Below are 19010 nucleotides of genomic sequence, written 5' to 3'. Positions count from 1 at the left end.
CACCTGCCGATTCGTACTGTTTTGTCGTTTTCAAAGTCTTCTTGGCAAACTTGGTTAGCACATTCTCCCTCAAACTGAGTTAATTACTGCATTTTCGTACCATTACAGTAGTTTAAAAGGCTTAAGGAAGCATCTTTGTCACAACAGAAAGGTAGTTTGAAAATTGGGCTGGCGACATAACAAAAAAAAAAAAAAACAGGAATGGAGCCAACAGCACCCGGGTTTCCCAGGCGGTCACCCATCCAAGTACTAGCCGGGCCCGATGATGCTTAACTTCGGTGATCGGACGAGAACCGGTGTATTCATCATGGTATGGCCGTTGGCCCTCATCTAATGTAGGAGCACGGCAGAATTCGCGTTCGGCTTTTCTCCCAACACACAAAATGTTAGTTTTCGGCCGCATTTGACGAAAGCGCTTCCTTCCGCAACCGCCAGTTCCTCGAGGACGGCGCGGGGAGGCGCGCCCGGCGTCCCAGCAGAGTGACGACCGAATTGGCGGGCGCACCGCCGCGTGTGTGAGACGCACTGCTGCTCGTTGCACCCCCTGTCATTCGCTGGGCGCGTGCAGCCTTCGACACTAGCGGAGGACGCATCTTGTCCCTGGTGTTCTGCGGAGGGCCTGTGCGGGGTGCGCCAGTGTCGTGCTGGAGGGCCCACTGGTAGCGATGTGGGCTTCCTCGCCTCGCCTCGCCTCACACCAGGTGTCTGCGTAGTTTGCAGTGCATTCGCACCATTCGTATCCCTGTCCCTGTCCCCGTCCCGACTTGTCCCGACTTTGCTCGACTGCCGCTCGCTGCCGCTCGGGTCGTGGTCCATATGACAGCGCAAGCACGACAAACGTCTGCGGGACGAGACGAGACGAGACGAGACGACTAAGGAATAAATTCGTGGTTACAAATCAAATTTGGAACTCTACACTCCTACACAACAATAGGCGGTGACGTATTTCAGAAATCACCTGCCGATTCGTACTGTTTTGTCGTTTTCAAAGTCTTCTTGGCAAACTTGGTTAGCACATTCTCCCTCAAACTGAGTTAATTACTGCATTTTCGTACCATTACAGTAGTTTAAAAGTCTTAAGGAAGCATCTTTGTCACAACAGAAAGGTAGTTTGAAAATTGGGCTGGCGACATAACAAAAAAAAAAAAAAAACAGGAATGGAGCCAACAGCACCCGGGTTTCCCAGGCGGTCACCCATCCAAGTACTAGCCGGGCCCGATGATGCTTAACTTCGGTGATCGGACGAGAACCGGTGTATTCATCATGGTATGGCCGTTGGCGCTCATCTAATGTAGGAGCACGGCAGAATTCGCGTTCCGCTTTTCTCCCAACACACAAAATGTTAGTTTTCGGCCGCATTTGACGAAAGCGCTTCCTTCCGCAACCGCCAGTTCCCCGAGGACGGCGCGGGGAGGCGCGCCCGGCGTCCCAGCAGAGTGACGGCCGAATTGGCGGGCGCACCGCCGCGTGTGTGAGACGCACTGCTGCTCGTTGCACCCCCTGTCATTCGCTGGGCGCGTGCAGCCTTCGACACTAGCGGAGGACGCATCTTGTCCCTGGTGCTCAGCGGAGGGCCTGTGCGGGGTGCGCCAGTGTCGTGCTGGAGGGCCCACTGGTAGCGATGTGGGCTTCCTCGCCTCGCCTCGCCTCACACCAGGTGTCTGCGTAGTTTGCAGTGCATTCGCACCATTCCTATCCCTGTACCTGTCCCCGTCCCGACTTGTCCCGACTTTGCTCGACTGCCGCTCGCTGCCGCTCGGGTCGTGGTCCATATGACAGCGCAAGCACGACAAACGTCTGCGGGACGAGACGAGACGAGACGACTAAGGAATAAATTCGTGGTTACAAATCAAATTTGGAACTCTACACTCCTACACAACAATAGGCGGTACGTATTTCAGAATTCACCTGCCGATTCGTACTGTTTTGTCGTTTTCAAAGTCTTCTTGGCAAACGTGGTTAGCACATTCTCCCTCAAACTGAGTTAATTACTGCATTTTCGTACCATTACAGTAGTTTAGAAGGCTTAAGGAAGCATCTTTGTCACAACAGAAAGGTAGTTTGAAAATTGGGCTGGCGACATAACAAAAAACATAACAGGAAGGGAGCCAACAGCTCCCGGGTTTCCCAGGCGGTCACCCATCCAAGTACTAGCCGGGCCCGATGATGCTTAACTTCGGTGATCGGACGAGAACCGGTGTATTCATCATGGTATGGCCGTTGGCGCTCATCTAATGTAGGAGCACGGCAGAATTCGCGTTCGGCTTTTCTCCCAACACACAAAATGTTAGTTTTCGGCCGCATTTGACGAAAGCGCTTCCTTCCGCAACCGCCAGTTCCTCGAGGACGGCGCGGGGAGGCGCGCCCGGCGTCCCAGCAGAGTGACGGCCGAATTGGCGGGCGCACCGCCGCGTGTGTGAGACGCACTGCTGCTCGTTGCACCCCCTGTCATTCGCTGGGCGCGTGCAGCCTTCGACACTAGCGGAGGACGCATCTTGTCCCTGGTGTTCAGCGGAGGGCCTGTGCGGGGTGCGCCAGTGTCGTGCTGGAGGGCCCACTGATAGCGATGTGGGCTTCCTCGCCTCGCCTCGCCTCACACCAGGTGTCTGCGTAGTTTGCAGTGCATTCGCACTATTCCTATCCCTGTCCCTGTCCCCGTCCCGACTTGTCCCGACTTTGCTCGACTGCCGCTCGCTGCCGCTCGGGTCGTGGTCCATATGACAGCGCAAGCACGACAAACGTCTGCGGGACGAGACGAGACGAGACGAGACGAGACGACTAAGGAATAAATTCGTGGTTACAAATCAAATTTGGAACTCTACACTCCTACACAACAATAGGCGGTGACGTATTTCAGAAATCACCTGCCGATTCGTACTGTTTTGTCGTTTTCAAAGTCTTCTTGGCAAACTTGGTTAGCACATTCTCCCTCAAACTGAGTTAATTACTGCATTTTCGTACCATTACAGTAGTTTAAAAGGCTTAAGGAAGCATCTTTGTCACAACAGAAAGGTAGTTTGAAAATTGGGCTGGCGACATAACAAAAAACATAACAGGAAGGGAGCCAACAGCACCCGGGTTTGTCAGGCGGTCACCCATCCAAGTACTAGCCGGGCCCGATGATGCTTAACTTCGGTGATCGGACGAGAACCGGTGTATTCATCATGGTATGGCCGTTGGCGCTCATCTAATGTAGGAGCACGGCAGAATTCGCGTTCCGCTTTTCTCCCAACACACAAAATGTTAGTTTTCGGCCGCATTTGACGAAAGCGCTTCCTTCCGCAACCGCCAGTTCCTCGAGGACGGCGCGGGGAGGCGCGCCCGGCGTCCCAGCAGAGTGACGGCCGAATTGGCGGGCGCACCGCCGCGTGTGTGAGACGCACTGCTGCTCGTTGCACCCCCTGTCATTCGCTGGGCGCGTGCAGCCTTCGACACTAGCGGAGGACGCATCTTGTCCCTGGTGCTCAGCGGAGGGCCTGTGCGGGGTGCGCCAGTGTCGTGCTGGAGGGCCCACTGGTAGCGATGTGGGCTTCCTCGCCTCGCCTCGCCTCACACCAGGTGTCTGCGTAGTTTGTAGTGCATTCGCACCATTCCTATCCCTGTCCCTGTCCCCGTCCCGACTTGTCCCGACTTTGCTCGACTGCCGCTCGCTGCCGCTCGGGTCGTGGTCCATATGACAGCGCAAGCACGACAAACGTCTGCGGGACGAGACGAGACGAGACGAGACGAGACGACTAAGGAATAAATTCGTGGCTACAAATCAAATTTGGAACTCTACACTCCTACACAACGATAGGCGGTGACGTATTTCAGAAATCACCTGCCGATTCGTACTGTTTTGTCGTTTTCAAAGTCTTCTTGGCAAACTTGGTTAGCACATTCTCCCTCAAACTGAGTTAATTACTGCATTTTCGTACCATTACAATAGTTTAAAAGGCTTAAGGAAGCATCTTTGTCACAACAGAAAGGTAGTTTGAAAATTGGGCTGGCGACATAACAAAAAACATAACAGGAATGGAGCCAACAGCACCCGGGTTTCCCAGGCGGTCACCCATCCAAGTACTAGCCGGGCCCGATGATGCTTAACTTCGGTGATCGGACGAGAACCGGTGTATTCATCATGGTATGGCCGTTGGCGCTCATCTAATGTAGGAGCACGGCAGAATTCGCGTTCCGCTTTTCTCCCAACACACAAAATGTTAGTTTTCGGCCGCATTTGACGAAAGCGCTTCCTTCCGCAACCGCCAGTTCCTCGAGGACGGCGCGGGGAGGCGCGCCCGGCGTCCCAGCAGAGTGACGGCCGAATTGGCGGGCGCACCGCCGCGTGTGTGAGACGCACTGCTGCTCGTTGCACCCCCTGTCTTCCGCTGGGCGCGTGCAGCCTTCGACACTAGCGGAGGACGCATCTTGTCCCTGGTGCTCAGCGGAGGGCCTGTGCGGGGTGCGCCAGTGTCGTGCTGGAGGGCCCACTGGTAGCGATGTGGGCTTCCTCGCCTCGCCTCGCCTCACACCAGGTGTCTGCGTAGTTTGCAGTGCATTCGCACCATTCCTATCCCTGTACCTGTCCCCGTCCCGACTTGTCCCGACTTTGCTCGACTGCCGCTCGCTGCCGCTCGGGTCGTGGTCCATATGACAGCGCAAGCACGACAAACGTCTGCGGGACGAGACGAGACGAGACGACTAAGGAATAAATTCGTGGTTACAAATCAAATTTGGAACTCTACACTCCTACACAACAATAGGCGGTACGTATTTCAGAATTCACCTGCCGATTCGTACTGTTTTGTCGTTTTCAAAGTCTTCTTGGCAAACGTGGTTAGCACATTCTCCCTCAAACTGAGTTAATTACTGCATTTTCGTACCATTACAGTAGTTTAGAAGGCTTAAGGAAGCATCTTTGTCACAACAGAAAGGTAGTTTGAAAATTGGGCTGGCGACATAACAAAAAACATAACAGGAAGGGAGCCAACTGCTCCCGGGTTTCCCAGGCGGTCACCCATCCAAGTACTAGCCGGGCCCGATGATGCTTAACTTCGGTGATCGGACGAGAACCGGTGTATTCATCATGGTATGGCCGTTGGCGCTCATCTAATGTAGGAGCACGGCAGAATTCGCGTTCGGCTTTTCTCCCAACACACAAAATGTTAGTTTTCGGCCGCATTTGACGAAAGCGCTTCCTTCCGCAACCGCCAGTTCCTCGAGGACGGCGCGGGGAGGCGCGCCCGGCGTCCCAGCAGAGTGACGGCCGAATTGGCGGGCGCACCGCCGCGTGTGTGAGACGCACTGCTGCTCGTTGCACCCCCTGTCATTCGCTGGGCGCGTGCAGCCTTCGACACTAGCGGAGGACGCATCTTGTCCCTGGTGTTCAGCGGAGGGCCTGTGCGGGGTGCGCCAGTGTCGTGCTGGAGGGCCCACTGATAGCGATGTGGGCTTCCTCGCCTCGCCTCGCCTCACACCAGGTGTCTGCGTAGTTTGCAGTGCATTCGCACTATTCCTATCCCTGTCCCTGTCCCCGTCCCGACTTGTCCCGACTTTGCTCGACTGCCGCTCGCTGCCGCTCGGGTCGTGGTCCATATGACAGCGCAAGCACGACAAACGTCTGCGGGACGAGACGAGACGAGACGAGACGAGACGACTAAGGAATAAATTCGTGGCTACAAATCAAATTTGGAACTCTACACTCCTACACAACGATAGGCGGTGACGTATTTCAGAAATCACCTGCCGATTCGTACTGTTTTGTCGTTTTCAAAGTCTTCTTGGCAAACTTGGTTAGCACATTCTCCCTCAAACTGAGTTAATTACTGCATTTTCGTACCATTACAGTAGTTTAAAAGGCTTAAGGAAGCATCTTTGTCACAACAGAAAGGTAGTTTGAAAATTGGGCTGGCGACATAACAAAAAACATAACAGGAATGGAGCCAACAGCACCCGGGTTTCCCAGGCGGTCACCCATCCAAGTACTAGCCGGGCCCGATGATGCTTAACTTCGGTGATCGGACGAGAACCGGTGTATTCATAATGGTATGGCCGTTGGCCCTCATCTAATGTAGGAGCACGGCAGAATTCGCGTTCGGCTTTTCTCCCAACACACAAAATGTTAGTTTTCGGCCGCATTTGACGAAAGCGCTTCCTTCCGCAACCGCCAGTTCCTCGAGGACGGCGCGGGGAGGCGCGCCCTGCGTCCCAGCAGAGTGACGACCGAATTGGCGGGCGCACCGCCGCGTGTGTGAGACGCACTGCTGCTCGTTGCACCCCCTGTCATTCGCTGGGCGCGTGCAGCCTTCGACACTAGCGGAGGACGCATCTTGTCCCTGGTGTTCTGCGGAGGGCCTGTGCGGGGTGCGCCAGTGTCGTGCTGGAGGGCCCACTGGTAGCGATGTGGGCTTCCTCGCCTCGCCTCGCCTCACACCAGGTGTCTGCGTAGTTTGCAGTGCATTCGCACCATTCGTATCCCTGTCCCTGTCCCCGTCCCGACTTGTCCCGTCTTTGCTCGACTGCCGCTCGCTGCCGCTCGGGTCGTGGTCCATATGACAGCGCAAGCACGACAAACGTCTGCGGGACGAGACGAGACGAGACGAGACGACTAAGGAATAAATTCGTGGTTACAAATCAAATTTGGAACTCTACACTCCTACACAACAATAGGCGGTGACGTATTTCAGAAATCACCTGCCGATTCGTACTGTTTTGTCGTTTTCAAAGTCTTCTTGGCAAACTTGGTTAGCACATTCTCCCTCAAACTGAGTTAATTACTGCATTTTCGTACCATTACAGTAGTTTAAAAGGCTTAAGGAAGCATCTTTGTCACAACAGAAAGGTAGTTTGAAAATTGGGCTGGCGACATAACAAAAAAAAAAAAAAAACAGGAATGGAGCCAACAGCACCCGGGTTTCCCAGGCGGTCACCCATCCAAGTACTAGCCGGGCCCGATGATGCTTAACTTCGGTGATCGGACGAGAACCGGTGTATTCATCATGGTATGGCCGTTGGCGCTCATCTAATGTAGGAGCACGGCAGAATTCGCGTTCCGCTTTTCTCCCAACACACAAAATGTTAGTTTTCGGCCGCATTTGACGAAAGCGCTTCCTTCCGCAACCGCCAGTTCCTCGAGGACGGCGCGGGGAGGCGCGCCCGGCGTCCCAGCAGAGTGACGGCCGAATTGGCGGGCGCACCGCCGCGTGTGTGAGACGCACTGCTGCTCGTTGCACCCCCTGTCTTCCGCTGGGCGCGTGCAGCCTTCGACACTAGCGGAGGACGCATCTTGTCCCTGGTGCTCAGCGGAGGGCCTGTGCGGGGTGCGCCAGTGTCGTGCTGGAGGGCCCACTGGTAGCGATGTGGGCTTCCTCGCCTCGCCTCGCCTCACACCAGGTGTCTGCGTAGTTTGCAGTGCATTCGCACCATTCCTATCCCTGTACCTGTCCCCGTCCCGACTTGTCCCGACTTTGCTCGACTGCCGCTCGCTGCCGCTCGGGTCGTGGTCCATATGACAGCGCAAGCACGACAAACGTCTGCGGGACGAGACGAGACGAGACGACTAAGGAATAAATTCGTGGTTACAAATCAAATTTGGAACTCTACACTCCTACACAACAATAGGCGGTACGTATTTCAGAATTCACCTGCCGATTCGTACTGTTTTGTCGTTTTCAAAGTCTTCTTGGCAAACGTGGTTAGCACATTCTCCCTCAAACTGAGTTAATTACTGCATTTTCGTACCATTACAGTAGTTTAGAAGGCTTAAGGAAGCATCTTTGTCACAACAGAAAGGTAGTTTGAAAATTGGGCTGGCGACATAACAAAAAACATAACAGGAAGGGAGCCAACTGCTCCCGGGTTTCCCAGGCGGTCACCCATCCAAGTACTAGCCGGGCCCGATGATGCTTAACTTCGGTGATCGGACGAGAACCGGTGTATTCATCATGGTATGGCCGTTGGCGCTCATCTAATGTAGGAGCACGGCAGAATTCGCGTTCCGCTTTTCTCCCAACACACAAAATGTTAGTTTTCGGCCGCATTTGACGAAAGCGCTTCCTTCCGCAACCGCCAGTTCCTCGAGGACGGCGCGGGGAGGCGCGCCCGGCGTCCCAGCAGAGTGACGGCCGAATTGGCGGGCGCACCGCCGCGTGTGTGAGACGCACTGCTGCTCGTTGCACCCCCTGTCATTCGCTGGGCGCGTGCAGCCTTCGACACTAGCGGAGGACGCATCTTGTCCCTGGTGCTCAGCGGAGGGCCTGTGCGGGGTGCGCCAGTGTCGTGCTGGAGGGCCCACTGGTAGCGATGTGGGCTTCCTCGCCTCGCCTCGCCTCACACCAGGTGTCTGCGTAGTTTGCAGTGCATTCGCACCATTCCTATCCCTGTCCCTGTCCCCGTCCCGACTTGTCCCGACTTTGCTCGACTGCCGCTCGCTGCCGCTCGGGTCGTGGTCCATATGACAGCGCAAGCACGACAAACGTCTGCGGGACGAGACGAGACGAGACGAGACGAGACGACTAAGGAATAAATTCGTGGCTACAAATCAAATTTGGAACTCTACACTCCTACACAACGATAGGCGGTGACGTATTTCAGAAATCACCTGCCGATTCGTACTGTTTTGTCGTTTTCAAAGTCTTCTTGGCAAACTTGGTTAGCACATTCTCCCTCAAACTGAGTTAATTACTGCATTTTCGTACCATTACAATAGTTTAAAAGGCTTAAGGAAGCATCTTTGTCACAACAGAAAGGTAGTTTGAAAATTGGGCTGGCGACATAACAAAAAACATAACAGGAATGGAGCCAACAGCACCCGGGTTTCCCAGGCGGTCACCCATCCAAGTACTAGCCGGGCCCGATGATGCTTAACTTCGGTGATCGGACGAGAACCGGTGTATTCATAATGGTATGGCCGTTGGCCCTCATCTAATGTAGGAGCACGGCAGAATTCGCGTTCGGCTTTTCTCCCAACACACAAAATGTTAGTTTTCGGCCGCATTTGACGAAAGCGCTTCCTTCCGCAACCGCCAGTTCCTCGAGGACGGCGCGGGGAGGCGCGCCCTGCGTCCCAGCAGAGTGACGACCGAATTGGCGGGCGCACCGCCGCGTGTGTGAGACGCACTGCTGCTCGTTGCACCCCCTGTCATTCGCTGGGCGCGTGCAGCCTTCGACACTAGCGGAGGACGCATCTTGTCCCTGGTGTTCTGCGGAGGGCCTGTGCGGGGTGCGCCAGTGTCGTGCTGGAGGGCCCACTGGTAGCGATGTGGGCTTCCTCGCCTCGCCTCGCCTCACACCAGGTGTCTGCGTAGTTTGCAGTGCATTCGCACCATTCGTATCCCTGTCCCTGTCCCCGTCCCGACTTGTCCCGACTTTGCTCGACTGCCGCTCGCTGCCGCTCGGGTCGTGGTCCATATGACAGCGCAAGCACGACAAACGTCTGCGGGACGAGACGAGACGAGACGACTAAGGAATAAATTCGTGGTTACAAATCAAATTTGGAACTCTACACTCCTACACAACAATAGGCGGTACGTATTTCAGAATTCACCTGCCGATTCGTACTGTTTTGTCGTTTTCAAAGTCTTCTTGGCAAACGTGGTTAGCACATTCTCCCTCAAACTGAGTTAATTACTGCATTTTCGTACCATTACAGTAGTTTAGAAGGCTTAAGGAAGCATCTTTGTCACAACAGAAAGGTAGTTTGAAAATTGGGCTGGCGACATAACAAAAAACATAACAGGAAGGGAGCCAACAGCTCCCGGGTTTCCCAGGCGGTCACCCATCCAAGTACTAGCCGGGCCCGATGATGCTTAACTTCGGTGATCGGACGAGAACCGGTGTATTCATCATGGTATGGCCGTTGGCGCTCATCTAATGTAGGAGCACGGCAGAATTCGCGTTCGGCTTTTCTCCCAACACACAAAATGTTAGTTTTCGGCCGCATTTGACGAAAGCGCTTCCTTCCGCAACCGCCAGTTCCTCGAGGACGGCGCGGGGAGGCGCGCCCGGCGTCCCAGCAGAGTGACGGCCGAATTGGCGGGCGCACCGCCGCGTGTGTGAGACGCACTGCTGCTCGTTGCACCCCCTGTCATTCGCTGGGCGCGTGCAGCCTTCGACACTAGCGGAGGACGCATCTTGTCCCTGGTGTTCAGCGGAGGGCCTGTGCGGGGTGCGCCAGTGTCGTGCTGGAGGGCCCACTGATAGCGATGTGGGCTTCCTCGCCTCGCCTCGCCTCACACCAGGTGTCTGCGTAGTTTGCAGTGCATTCGCACTATTCCTATCCCTGTCCCTGTCCCCGTCCCGACTTGTCCCGACTTTGCTCGACTGCCGCTCGCTGCCGCTCGGGTCGTGGTCCATATGACAGCGCAAGCACGACAAACGTCTGCGGGACGAGACGAGACGAGACGAGACGAGACGACTAAGGAATAAATTCGTGGTTACAAATCAAATTTGGAACTCTACACTCGTACACAACAATAGGCGGTGACGTATTTCAGAAATCACCTGCCGATTCGTACTGTTTTGTCGTTTTCAAAGTCTTCTTGGCAAACTTGGTTAGCACATTCTCCCTCAAACTGAGTTAATTACTGCATTTTCGTACCATTACAGTAGTTTAAAAGGCTTAAGGAAGCATCTTTGTCACAACAGAAAGGTAGTTTGAAAATTGGGCTGGCGACATAACAAAAAACATAACAGGAAGGGAGCCAACAGCACCCGGGTTTGTCAGGCGGTCACCCATCCAAGTACTAGCCGGGCCCGATGATGCTTAACTTCGGTGATCGGACGAGAACCGGTGTATTCATCATGGTATGGCCGTTGGCGCTCATCTAATGTAGGAGCACGGCAGAATTCGCGTTCCGCTTTTCTCCCAACACACAAAATGTTAGTTTTCGGCCGCATTTGACGAAAGCGCTTCCTTCCGCAACCGCCAGTTCCTCGAGGACGGCGCGGGGAGGCGCGCCCGGCGTCCCAGCAGAGTGACGGCCGAATTGGCGGGCGCACCGCCGCGTGTGTGAGACGCACTGCTGCTCGTTGCACCCCCTGTCATTCGCTGGGCGCGTGCAGCCTTCGACACTAGCGGAGGACGCATCTTGTCCCTGGTGCTCAGCGGAGGGCCTGTGCGGGGTGCGCCAGTGTCGTGCTGGAGGGCCCACTGGTAGCGATGTGGGCTTCCTCGCCTCGCCTCGCCTCACACCAGGTGTCTGCGTAGTTTGCAGTGCATTCGCACCATTCCTATCCCTGTCCCGGTCCCCGTCCCGACTTGTCCCGACTTTGCTCGACTGCCGCTCGCTGCCGCTCGGGTCGTGGTCCATATGACAGCGCAAGCACGACAAACGTCTGCGGGACGAGACGAGACGAGACGACTAAGGAATAAATTCGTGGTTACAAATCAAATTTGGAACTCTACACTCCTACACAACAATAGGCGGTACGTATTTCAGAATTCACCTGCCGATTCGTACTGTTTTGTCGTTTTCAAAGTCTTCTTGGCAAACGTGGTTAGCACATTCTCCCTCAAACTGAGTTAATTACTGCATTTTCGTACCATTACACTAGTTTAGAAGGCTTAAGGAAGCATCTTTGTCACAACAGAAAGGTAGTTTGAAAATTGGGCTGGCGACATAACAAAAAACATAACAGGAAGGGAGCCAACAGCTCCCGGGTTTCCCAGGCGGTCACCCATCCAAGTACTAGCCGGGCCCGATGATGCTTAACTTCGGTGATCGGACGAGAACCGGTGTATTCATCATGGTATGGCCGTTGGCCCTCATCTAATGTAGGAGCACGGCAGAATTCGCGTTCGGCTTTTCTCCCAACACACAAAATGTTAGTTTTCGGCCGCATTTGACGAAAGCGCTTCCTTCCGCAACCGCCAGTTCCTCGAGGACGGCGCGGGGAGGCGCGCCCGGCGTCCCAGCAGAGTGACGGCCGAATTGGCGGGCGCACCGCCGCGTGTGTGAGACGCACTGCTGCTCGTTGCACCCCCTGTCATTCGCTGGGCGCGTGCAGCCTTCGACACTAGCGGAGGACGCATCTTGTCCCTGGTGTTCAGCGGAGGGCCTGTGCGGGGTGCGCCAGTGTCGTGCTGGAGGGCCCACTGATAGCGATGTGGGCTTCCTCGCCTCGCCTCGCCTCACACCAGGTGTCTGCGTAGTTTGCAGTGCATTCGCACTATTCCTATCCCTGTCCCTGTCCCCGTCCCGACTTGTCCCGACTTTGCTCGACTGCCGCTCGCTGCCGCTCGGGTCGTGGTCCATATGACAGCGCAAGCACGACAAACGTCTGCGGGACGAGACGAGACGAGACGAGACGAGACGACTAAGGAATAAATTCGTGGTTACAAATCAAATTTGGAACTCTACACTCCTACACAACAATAGGCGGTGACGTATTTCAGAAATCACCTGCCGATTCGTACTGTTTTGTCGTTTTCAAAGTCTTCTTGGCAAACTTGGTTAGCACATTCTCCCTCAAACTGAGTTAATTACTGCATTTTCGTACCATTACAGTAGTTTAAAAGGCTTAAGGAAGCATCTTTGTCACAACAGAAAGGTAGTTTGAAAATTGGGCTGGCGACATAACAAAAAACATAACAGGAAGGGAGCCAACAGCACCCGGGTTTGTCAGGCGGTCACCCATCCAAGTACTAGCCGGGCCCGATGATGCTTAACTTCGGTGATCGGACGAGAACCGGTGTATTCATCATGGTATGGCCGTTGGCGCTCATCTAATGTAGGAGCACGGCAGAATTCGCGTTCCGCTTTTCTCCCAACACACAAAATGTTAGTTTTCGGCCGCATTTGACGAAAGCGCTTCCTTCCGCAACCGCCAGTTCCTCGAGGACGGCGCGGGGAGGCGCGCCCGGCGTCCCAGCAGAGTGACGGCCGAATTGGCGGGCGCACCGCCGCGTGTGTGAGACGCACTGCTGCTCGTTGCACCCCCTGTCATTCGCTGGGCGCGTGCAGCCTTCGACACTAGCGGAGGACGCATCTTGTCCCTGGTGCTCAGCGGAGGGCCTGTGCGGGGTGCGCCAGTGTCGTGCTGGAGGGCCCACTGGTAGCGATGTGGGCTTCCTCGCCTCGCCTCGCCTCACACCAGGTGTCTGCGTAGTTTGCAGTGCATTCGCACCATTCCTATCCCTGTACCTGTCCCCGTCCCGACTTGTCCCGACTTTGCTCGACTGCCGCTCGCTGCCGCTCGGGTCGTGGTCCATATGACAGCGCAAGCACGACAAACGTCTGCGGGACGAGACGAGACGAGACGACTAAGGAATAAATTCGTGGTTACAAATCAAATTTGGAACTCTACACTCCTACACAACAATAGGCGGTACGTATTTCAGAATTCACCTGCCGATTCGTACTGTTTTGTCGTTTTCAAAGTCTTCTTGGCAAACGTGGTTAGCACATTCTCCCTCAAACTGAGTTAATTACTGCATTTTCGTACCATTACAGTAGTTTAAAAGGCTTAAGGAAGCATCTTTGTCACAACAGAAAGGTAGTTTGAAAATTGGGCTGGCGACATAACAAAAAACATAACAGGAAGGGAGCCAACAGCTCCCGGGTTTCCCAGGCGGTCACCCATCCAAGTACTAGCCGGGCCCGATGATGCTTAACTTCGGTGATCGGACGAGAACCGGTGTATTCATCATGGTATGGCCGTTGGCGCTCATCTAATGTAGGAGCACGGCAGAATTCGCGTTCGGCTTTTCTCCCAACACACAAAATGTTAGTTTTCGGCCGCATTTGACGAAAGCGCTTCCTTCCGCAACCGCCAGTTCCTCGAGGACGGCGCGGGGAGGCGCGCCCGGCGTCCCAGCAGAGTGACGGCCGAATTGGCGGGCGCACCGCCGCGTGTGTGAGACGCACTGCTGCTCGTTGCACCCCCTGTCATTCGCTGGGCGCGTGCAGCCTTCGACACTAGCGGAGGACGCATCTTGTCCCTGGTGTTCAGCGGAGGGCCTGTGCGGGGTGCGCCAGTGTCGTGCTGGAGGGCCCACTGATAGCGATGTGGGCTTCCTCGCCTCGCCTCGCCTCACACCAGGTGTCTGCGTAGTTTGCAGTGCATTCGCACTATTCCTATCCCTGTCCCTGTCCCCGTCCCGACTTGTCCCGACTTTGCTCGACTGCCGCTCGCTGCCGCTCGGGTCGTGGTCCATATGACAGCGCAAGCACGACAAACGTCTGCGGGACGAGACGAGACGAGACGACTAAGGAATAAATTCGTGGTTACAAATCAAATTTGGAACTCTACACTCCTACACAACAATAGGCGGTACGTATTTCAGAATTCACCTGCCGATTCGTACTGTTTTGTCGTTTTCAAAGTCTTCTTGGCAAACGTGGTTAGCACATTCTCCCTAAAACTGAGTTAATTACTGCATTTTCGTACCATTACAGTAGTTTAAAAGGCTTAAGGAAGCATCTTTGTCACAACAGAAAGGTAGTTTGAAAATTGGGCTGGCGACATAACAAAAAACATAACAGGAAGGGAGCCAACAGCACCCGGGTTTCCCAGGCGGTCACCCATCCAAGTACTAGCCGGGCCCGATGATGCTTAACTTCGGTGATCGGACGAGAACCGGTGTATTCATCATGGTATGGCCGTTGGCGCTCATCTAATGTAGGAGCACGGCAGAATTCGCGTTCCGCTTTTCTCCCAACACACAAAATGTTAGTTTTCGGCCGCATTTGACGAAAGCGCTTCCTTCCGCAACCGCCAGTTCCTCGAGGACGGCGCGGGGAGGCGCGCCCGGCGTCCCAGCAGAGTGACGGCCGAATTGGCGGGCGCACCGCCGCGTGTGTGAGACGCACTGCTGCTCGTTGCACCCCCTGTCATTCGCTGGGCGCGTGCAGCCTTCGACACTAGCGGAGGACGCATCTTGTCCCTGGTGCTCAGCGGAGGGCCTGTGCGGGGTGCGCCAGTGTCGTGCTGGAGGGCCCACTGGTAGCGATGTGGGCTTCCTCGCCTCGCCTCGCCTCACACCAGGTGTCTGCGTAGTTTGCAGTGCATTCGCACCATTCCTATCCCTGTCCCGGTCCCCGTCCCGACTTGTCCCGACTTTGCTCGACTGCCGCTCGCTGCCGCTCGGGTCGTGGTCCATATGACAGCGCAAGCACGACAAACGTCTGCGGGACGAGACGAGACGAGACGACTAAGGAATAAATTCGTGGTTACAAATCAAATTTGGAACTCTACACTCCTACACAACAATAGGCGGTACGTATTTCAGAATTCACCTGCCGATTCGTACTGTTTTGTCGTTTTCAAAGTCTTCTTGGCAAACGTGGTTAGCACATTCTCCCTCAAACTGAGTTAATTACTGCATTTTCGTACCATTACAGTAGTTTAAAAGGCTTAACCCTGCTGTTCTGTTCACTTTTACTTGACATATATACTGTTCGGGTCAATATGACCCGACATATCAAAATGCTTTAGAAACATAAATTTTGGTACAGTTTTAGCTATCGACATTGTTGTTCTATTCCAGTACCTTGTTAGTAATAATAATAATAATAATAATAATAATAATAATGGTAATAATAATAATAATAACAATGCATACAACTTTATTGAGGGATATTTTTCATTTAAATATGCACATAAATTTGAAACAACAGACAGTTTCCATTACAGGCATTCAACTTAGAAAGCACTACAGTTTTTCCATACTTCTATTCTTATTGTTGACAGTTTAGACGTAAGTATTGACATTTTCTAACAACAGACAGTTGTCATTACAGATATTCATCTTAGAGCACACTACAGTACAGAACACACTACAGTTTTTTTATTACATTCCAACATAGAAAGCACTACAACTTTAGAATCCTCTCTTCTTACTGATTGTAGTTTAGGCACAAGTATTCACATAAATTTGAAACAACAGAATTTTCAATACAATCATCTTATAAAATACTACAGTTCTTTTCTTACTGCTTGCACTGTGGACACAAGTAGGTTACATGTTTCTTGCAAATATGTTTACTACATTTTCCACACACCATGTTTGTTTTATTGTCATTACTTGATGGACAGAACTTACAGCGTGCACGTTTTGTAGATTTTCTTGTTGTTACCGATTCTGACACACCACCCACATCATTCGGGTTTTGGATGCTTGTGACCATTCTCAAAGAATCTTCTGTTCTTGGGAAATGCGTTCTTGATGCAATATGTTCTTTTATCAGTGACTTTCCAAGTTCCTCCAAGAATATTCTCCTTCTAGTCAATTTGCTTGCATTCCAATTAGGGTCAACCGAAATCCACAAAACGTATGCATTATAAGCAGAAACATCAAGAATATTGTAGAAAACTATCATTGGCCACCTATTACTTTTTCGTTTGCATGTATATGTACCTAATAACTGATCAAGCGTGTCTACAGCACCTTTGGTTGAATTATAGTCCAAAATCATTTTTGGCTTCTTATCAGCCCTGTCACTGATTTCCGCATCATGGTGGAGAGTGCTCATAAGTACAACATTCTTGTGTCTCTTAGGAATATAATTAACCACAGTAGTGTCATTTGTGAAGTAAAATGAAGAGCTGTGTACCTCCTTGTTGGTCATTTTGTGTGGAAGCTCCGGCTTATTTTTCCGTATAGTTCCCAACATAGTCAATTTCCTTTTCAGAAGCAGCTGCCCCAAATTGTACGACGTAAAAAAGTTGTCACACGTGATATTCTGACCACGTAACTCAGAAGTGAGATCAGATACCACCCTCATTCCCTGATTTCTTTCTGGTGCCGCTCCACTCACCTTTCCTGTATAAATTTGGGCTTTCAGTACGTATGAAGTTTTGCTGTCACACATGGTCCATATTTTGATCCCATATTTTGCCGGTTTACTTGGGATATACTGCTTGAATGGACAGCGACCTCTAAATGCTACTAACTGCTCGTCAACAGTAACATTTTCTCCTGGATTATACAGTTGAGGAAGGACCTCTACCCACTTCTCCCAAATACTACGAATTGCGGCAAGTTTGTCAGTACGTCGTCTTTCCTCTCTAGTAGATTTCTTGTCAAATCGCAGGACACGTGATATCTTACAGAATGTTTCATGAGACATGGTTGCTCGAAATATGTTTCGCCCAGTATCTTTATCCCACAAACTTTTTGTAGACTCCCCATGAGATCGATATACACCCGCTAGGAGTAAGAGTCCTAAGTATGCATGGAAAACAGAACCATCAATATCTGTCCACTGTTCACCATAAACTCGCTGCCCTTCAATATTTGTCATCTCTATTATTTCATTTTGAAGCGCTGTGTGAAATACTGCTTCAAATGAACATTTTACATCAGATATTCTGCTGACTGCATACCTGGTAACTCCTGGGGTACTCTTGATGATGTTCGAAGCTGGTAGGCGACCATGTTGTGCTGGTGGATGCAACTGCCATTCTATATTCCCATTTTTAGAAAGAAAAGTCTCTACACTATTTTGTATGGGCTGTGGACTGTCGTAACTGTCATCGGAACACTCGCTTTCAGATGCATTGCTGATGTGATCTTCAAACTCAGAAAGTGATCCTTCATCTGGTGAGGCATTTACTATTTCTTCCAACTCACGATCATTCAATGGTCTCATCGCCATGGTGTCACAAGTCAAACTGGGCAGAAACAAAGCATTCCAATTATTGAGAACTGCCAATTATTATTTCCTGGGGAAAGCAACAAACAAGCCCATTGTTGTGAACGCATGGAGCTTTAGGTGATTGTTGAGAGTAAGTTGGAATGATGCAGTCACTATTCCCACACAACACAACAAAAATAATTTTCGCCATTTCCAGATTTTAGAAATAAATACGAGTTACACTAAACATATTTGTGTCGGGTCATTATGACCCGAACATTACATATGCAACTATTACAGTTGAAGCCCAAACTTCTTAAACTTTTTTAAAACCTTTTAAAACACATGCTGCTCATCCATTTTCAGACAAAGTCACAAAGTTTCATAAATATATATTGGTATTTACATAATGTAAAATAACGTTCATATTCGTTTCGGGTCATATAGACCCGAACAGAACAGCAGGGTTAAGGAAGCATCTTTGTCACAACAGAAAGGTAGTTTGAAAATTGGGCTGACGACATAACAAAAAACATAACAGGAAGGGAGCCAACAGCTCCCGGGTTTCCCAGGCGGTCACCCATCCAAGTACTAGCCGGGCCCGATGATGCTTAACTTCGGTGATCGGACGAGAACCGGTGTATTCATCATGGTATGGCCGTTGGCGCTCATCTAATGTAGGAGCACGGCAGAATTCGCGTTCGGCTTTTCTCCCAACACACAAAATGTTAGTTTTCGGCCGCATTTGACGAAAGCGCTTCCTTCCGCAACCGCCAGTTCCTCGAGGACGGCGCGGGGAGGCGCGCCCGGCGTCCCAGCAGAGTGACGGCCGAATTGGCGGGCGCACCGCCGCGTGTGTGAGACGCACTGCTGCTCGTTGCACCCCCTGTCATTCGCTGGGCGCGTGCAGCCTTCGACACTAGCGGAGGACGCATCTTGTCCCTGGTGTTCAGCGGAGGGCCTGTGCGGGGTGCGCCAGTGTCGTGCTGGAGGGCCCACTGATAGCGATGTGGGCTTCCTCGCCTCGCCTCGCCTCACACCAGGTGTCTGCGTAGTTTGCAGTGCATTCGCACTATTCCTATCCCTGTCCCTGTCCCCGTCCCGACTTGTCCCGACTTTGCTCGACTGCCGCTCGCTGCCGCTCGGGTCGTGGTCCATATGACAGCGCAAGCACGACAAACGTCTGCGGGACGAGACGAGACGAGACGAGACGAGACGACTAAGGAATAAATTCGTGGTTACAAATCAAATTTGGAACTCTACACTCCTACACAACAATACGCGGTGACGTATTTCAGAAATCACCTGCCGATTCGTACTGTTTTGTCGTTTTTAAAGTCTTCTTGGCAAACTTGGTTAGCACATTCTCCCTCAAACTGAGTTAATTACTGCATTTTCGTACCATTACAGTAGTTTAAAAGGCTTAAGGAAGCATCTTTGTCACAACAGAAAGGT

The 19010-nt window shown here is 52.3% G+C and overlaps 17 non-coding genes across 17 annotated transcripts; all 17 read right to left on the bottom strand.

Annotated features, from left to right (window-relative positions):
• Positions 1–205: 205 nt before the first annotated feature.
• Positions 206–324, bottom strand: LOC126140357 (5S ribosomal RNA). The gene has a single exon (XR_007528922.1). It is a non-coding gene; the product is annotated as a 5S ribosomal RNA (ribosomal RNA).
• An 837-nt stretch (positions 325–1161) lies between these two features.
• Positions 1162–1280, bottom strand: LOC126140345 (5S ribosomal RNA). Its single transcript, XR_007528911.1, has one exon. It is a non-coding gene; the product is annotated as a 5S ribosomal RNA (ribosomal RNA).
• An 826-nt stretch (positions 1281–2106) lies between these two features.
• On the bottom strand, positions 2107–2225 carry LOC126140840 (5S ribosomal RNA). Its single transcript, XR_007529358.1, has one exon. It is a non-coding gene; the product is annotated as a 5S ribosomal RNA (ribosomal RNA).
• An 837-nt stretch (positions 2226–3062) lies between these two features.
• LOC126140358 (5S ribosomal RNA) lies at positions 3063–3181 on the bottom strand. The gene has a single exon (XR_007528923.1). It is a non-coding gene; the product is annotated as a 5S ribosomal RNA (ribosomal RNA).
• Positions 3182–4018: 837 nt separating this feature from the next.
• On the bottom strand, positions 4019–4137 carry LOC126140333 (5S ribosomal RNA). The gene has a single exon (XR_007528900.1). It is a non-coding gene; the product is annotated as a 5S ribosomal RNA (ribosomal RNA).
• Positions 4138–4963: 826 nt separating this feature from the next.
• LOC126140334 (5S ribosomal RNA) lies at positions 4964–5082 on the bottom strand. The gene has a single exon (XR_007528901.1). It is a non-coding gene; the product is annotated as a 5S ribosomal RNA (ribosomal RNA).
• Positions 5083–5919: 837 nt separating this feature from the next.
• On the bottom strand, positions 5920–6038 carry LOC126140908 (5S ribosomal RNA). The gene has a single exon (XR_007529419.1). It is a non-coding gene; the product is annotated as a 5S ribosomal RNA (ribosomal RNA).
• Positions 6039–6875: 837 nt separating this feature from the next.
• Positions 6876–6994, bottom strand: LOC126140321 (5S ribosomal RNA). The gene has a single exon (XR_007528889.1). It is a non-coding gene; the product is annotated as a 5S ribosomal RNA (ribosomal RNA).
• Positions 6995–7820: 826 nt separating this feature from the next.
• LOC126140332 (5S ribosomal RNA) lies at positions 7821–7939 on the bottom strand. The gene has a single exon (XR_007528899.1). It is a non-coding gene; the product is annotated as a 5S ribosomal RNA (ribosomal RNA).
• Positions 7940–8776: 837 nt separating this feature from the next.
• Positions 8777–8895, bottom strand: LOC126140907 (5S ribosomal RNA). Its single transcript, XR_007529418.1, has one exon. It is a non-coding gene; the product is annotated as a 5S ribosomal RNA (ribosomal RNA).
• Positions 8896–9721: 826 nt separating this feature from the next.
• Positions 9722–9840, bottom strand: LOC126140839 (5S ribosomal RNA). Its single transcript, XR_007529357.1, has one exon. It is a non-coding gene; the product is annotated as a 5S ribosomal RNA (ribosomal RNA).
• Positions 9841–10677: 837 nt separating this feature from the next.
• Positions 10678–10796, bottom strand: LOC126140356 (5S ribosomal RNA). Its single transcript, XR_007528921.1, has one exon. It is a non-coding gene; the product is annotated as a 5S ribosomal RNA (ribosomal RNA).
• Positions 10797–11622: 826 nt separating this feature from the next.
• Positions 11623–11741, bottom strand: LOC126140838 (5S ribosomal RNA). The gene has a single exon (XR_007529356.1). It is a non-coding gene; the product is annotated as a 5S ribosomal RNA (ribosomal RNA).
• Positions 11742–12578: 837 nt separating this feature from the next.
• On the bottom strand, positions 12579–12697 carry LOC126140355 (5S ribosomal RNA). Its single transcript, XR_007528920.1, has one exon. It is a non-coding gene; the product is annotated as a 5S ribosomal RNA (ribosomal RNA).
• An 826-nt stretch (positions 12698–13523) lies between these two features.
• Positions 13524–13642, bottom strand: LOC126140836 (5S ribosomal RNA). Its single transcript, XR_007529355.1, has one exon. It is a non-coding gene; the product is annotated as a 5S ribosomal RNA (ribosomal RNA).
• An 826-nt stretch (positions 13643–14468) lies between these two features.
• On the bottom strand, positions 14469–14587 carry LOC126140945 (5S ribosomal RNA). Its single transcript, XR_007529453.1, has one exon. It is a non-coding gene; the product is annotated as a 5S ribosomal RNA (ribosomal RNA).
• Positions 14588–18102: 3515 nt separating this feature from the next.
• LOC126140835 (5S ribosomal RNA) lies at positions 18103–18221 on the bottom strand. The gene has a single exon (XR_007529354.1). It is a non-coding gene; the product is annotated as a 5S ribosomal RNA (ribosomal RNA).
• Positions 18222–19010: the final 789 nt, after the last annotated feature.

The sequence above is a fragment of the Schistocerca cancellata genome, unplaced genomic scaffold (assembly GCF_023864275.1).
Source record: "Schistocerca cancellata isolate TAMUIC-IGC-003103 unplaced genomic scaffold, iqSchCanc2.1 HiC_scaffold_705, whole genome shotgun sequence".
NCBI classification, from domain to species: domain Eukaryota; kingdom Metazoa; phylum Arthropoda; class Insecta; order Orthoptera; family Acrididae; genus Schistocerca; species Schistocerca cancellata.
Note: the sequence above shows the minus strand (reverse complement) of the source record. Positions and strands in the feature narration are given on the sequence as shown.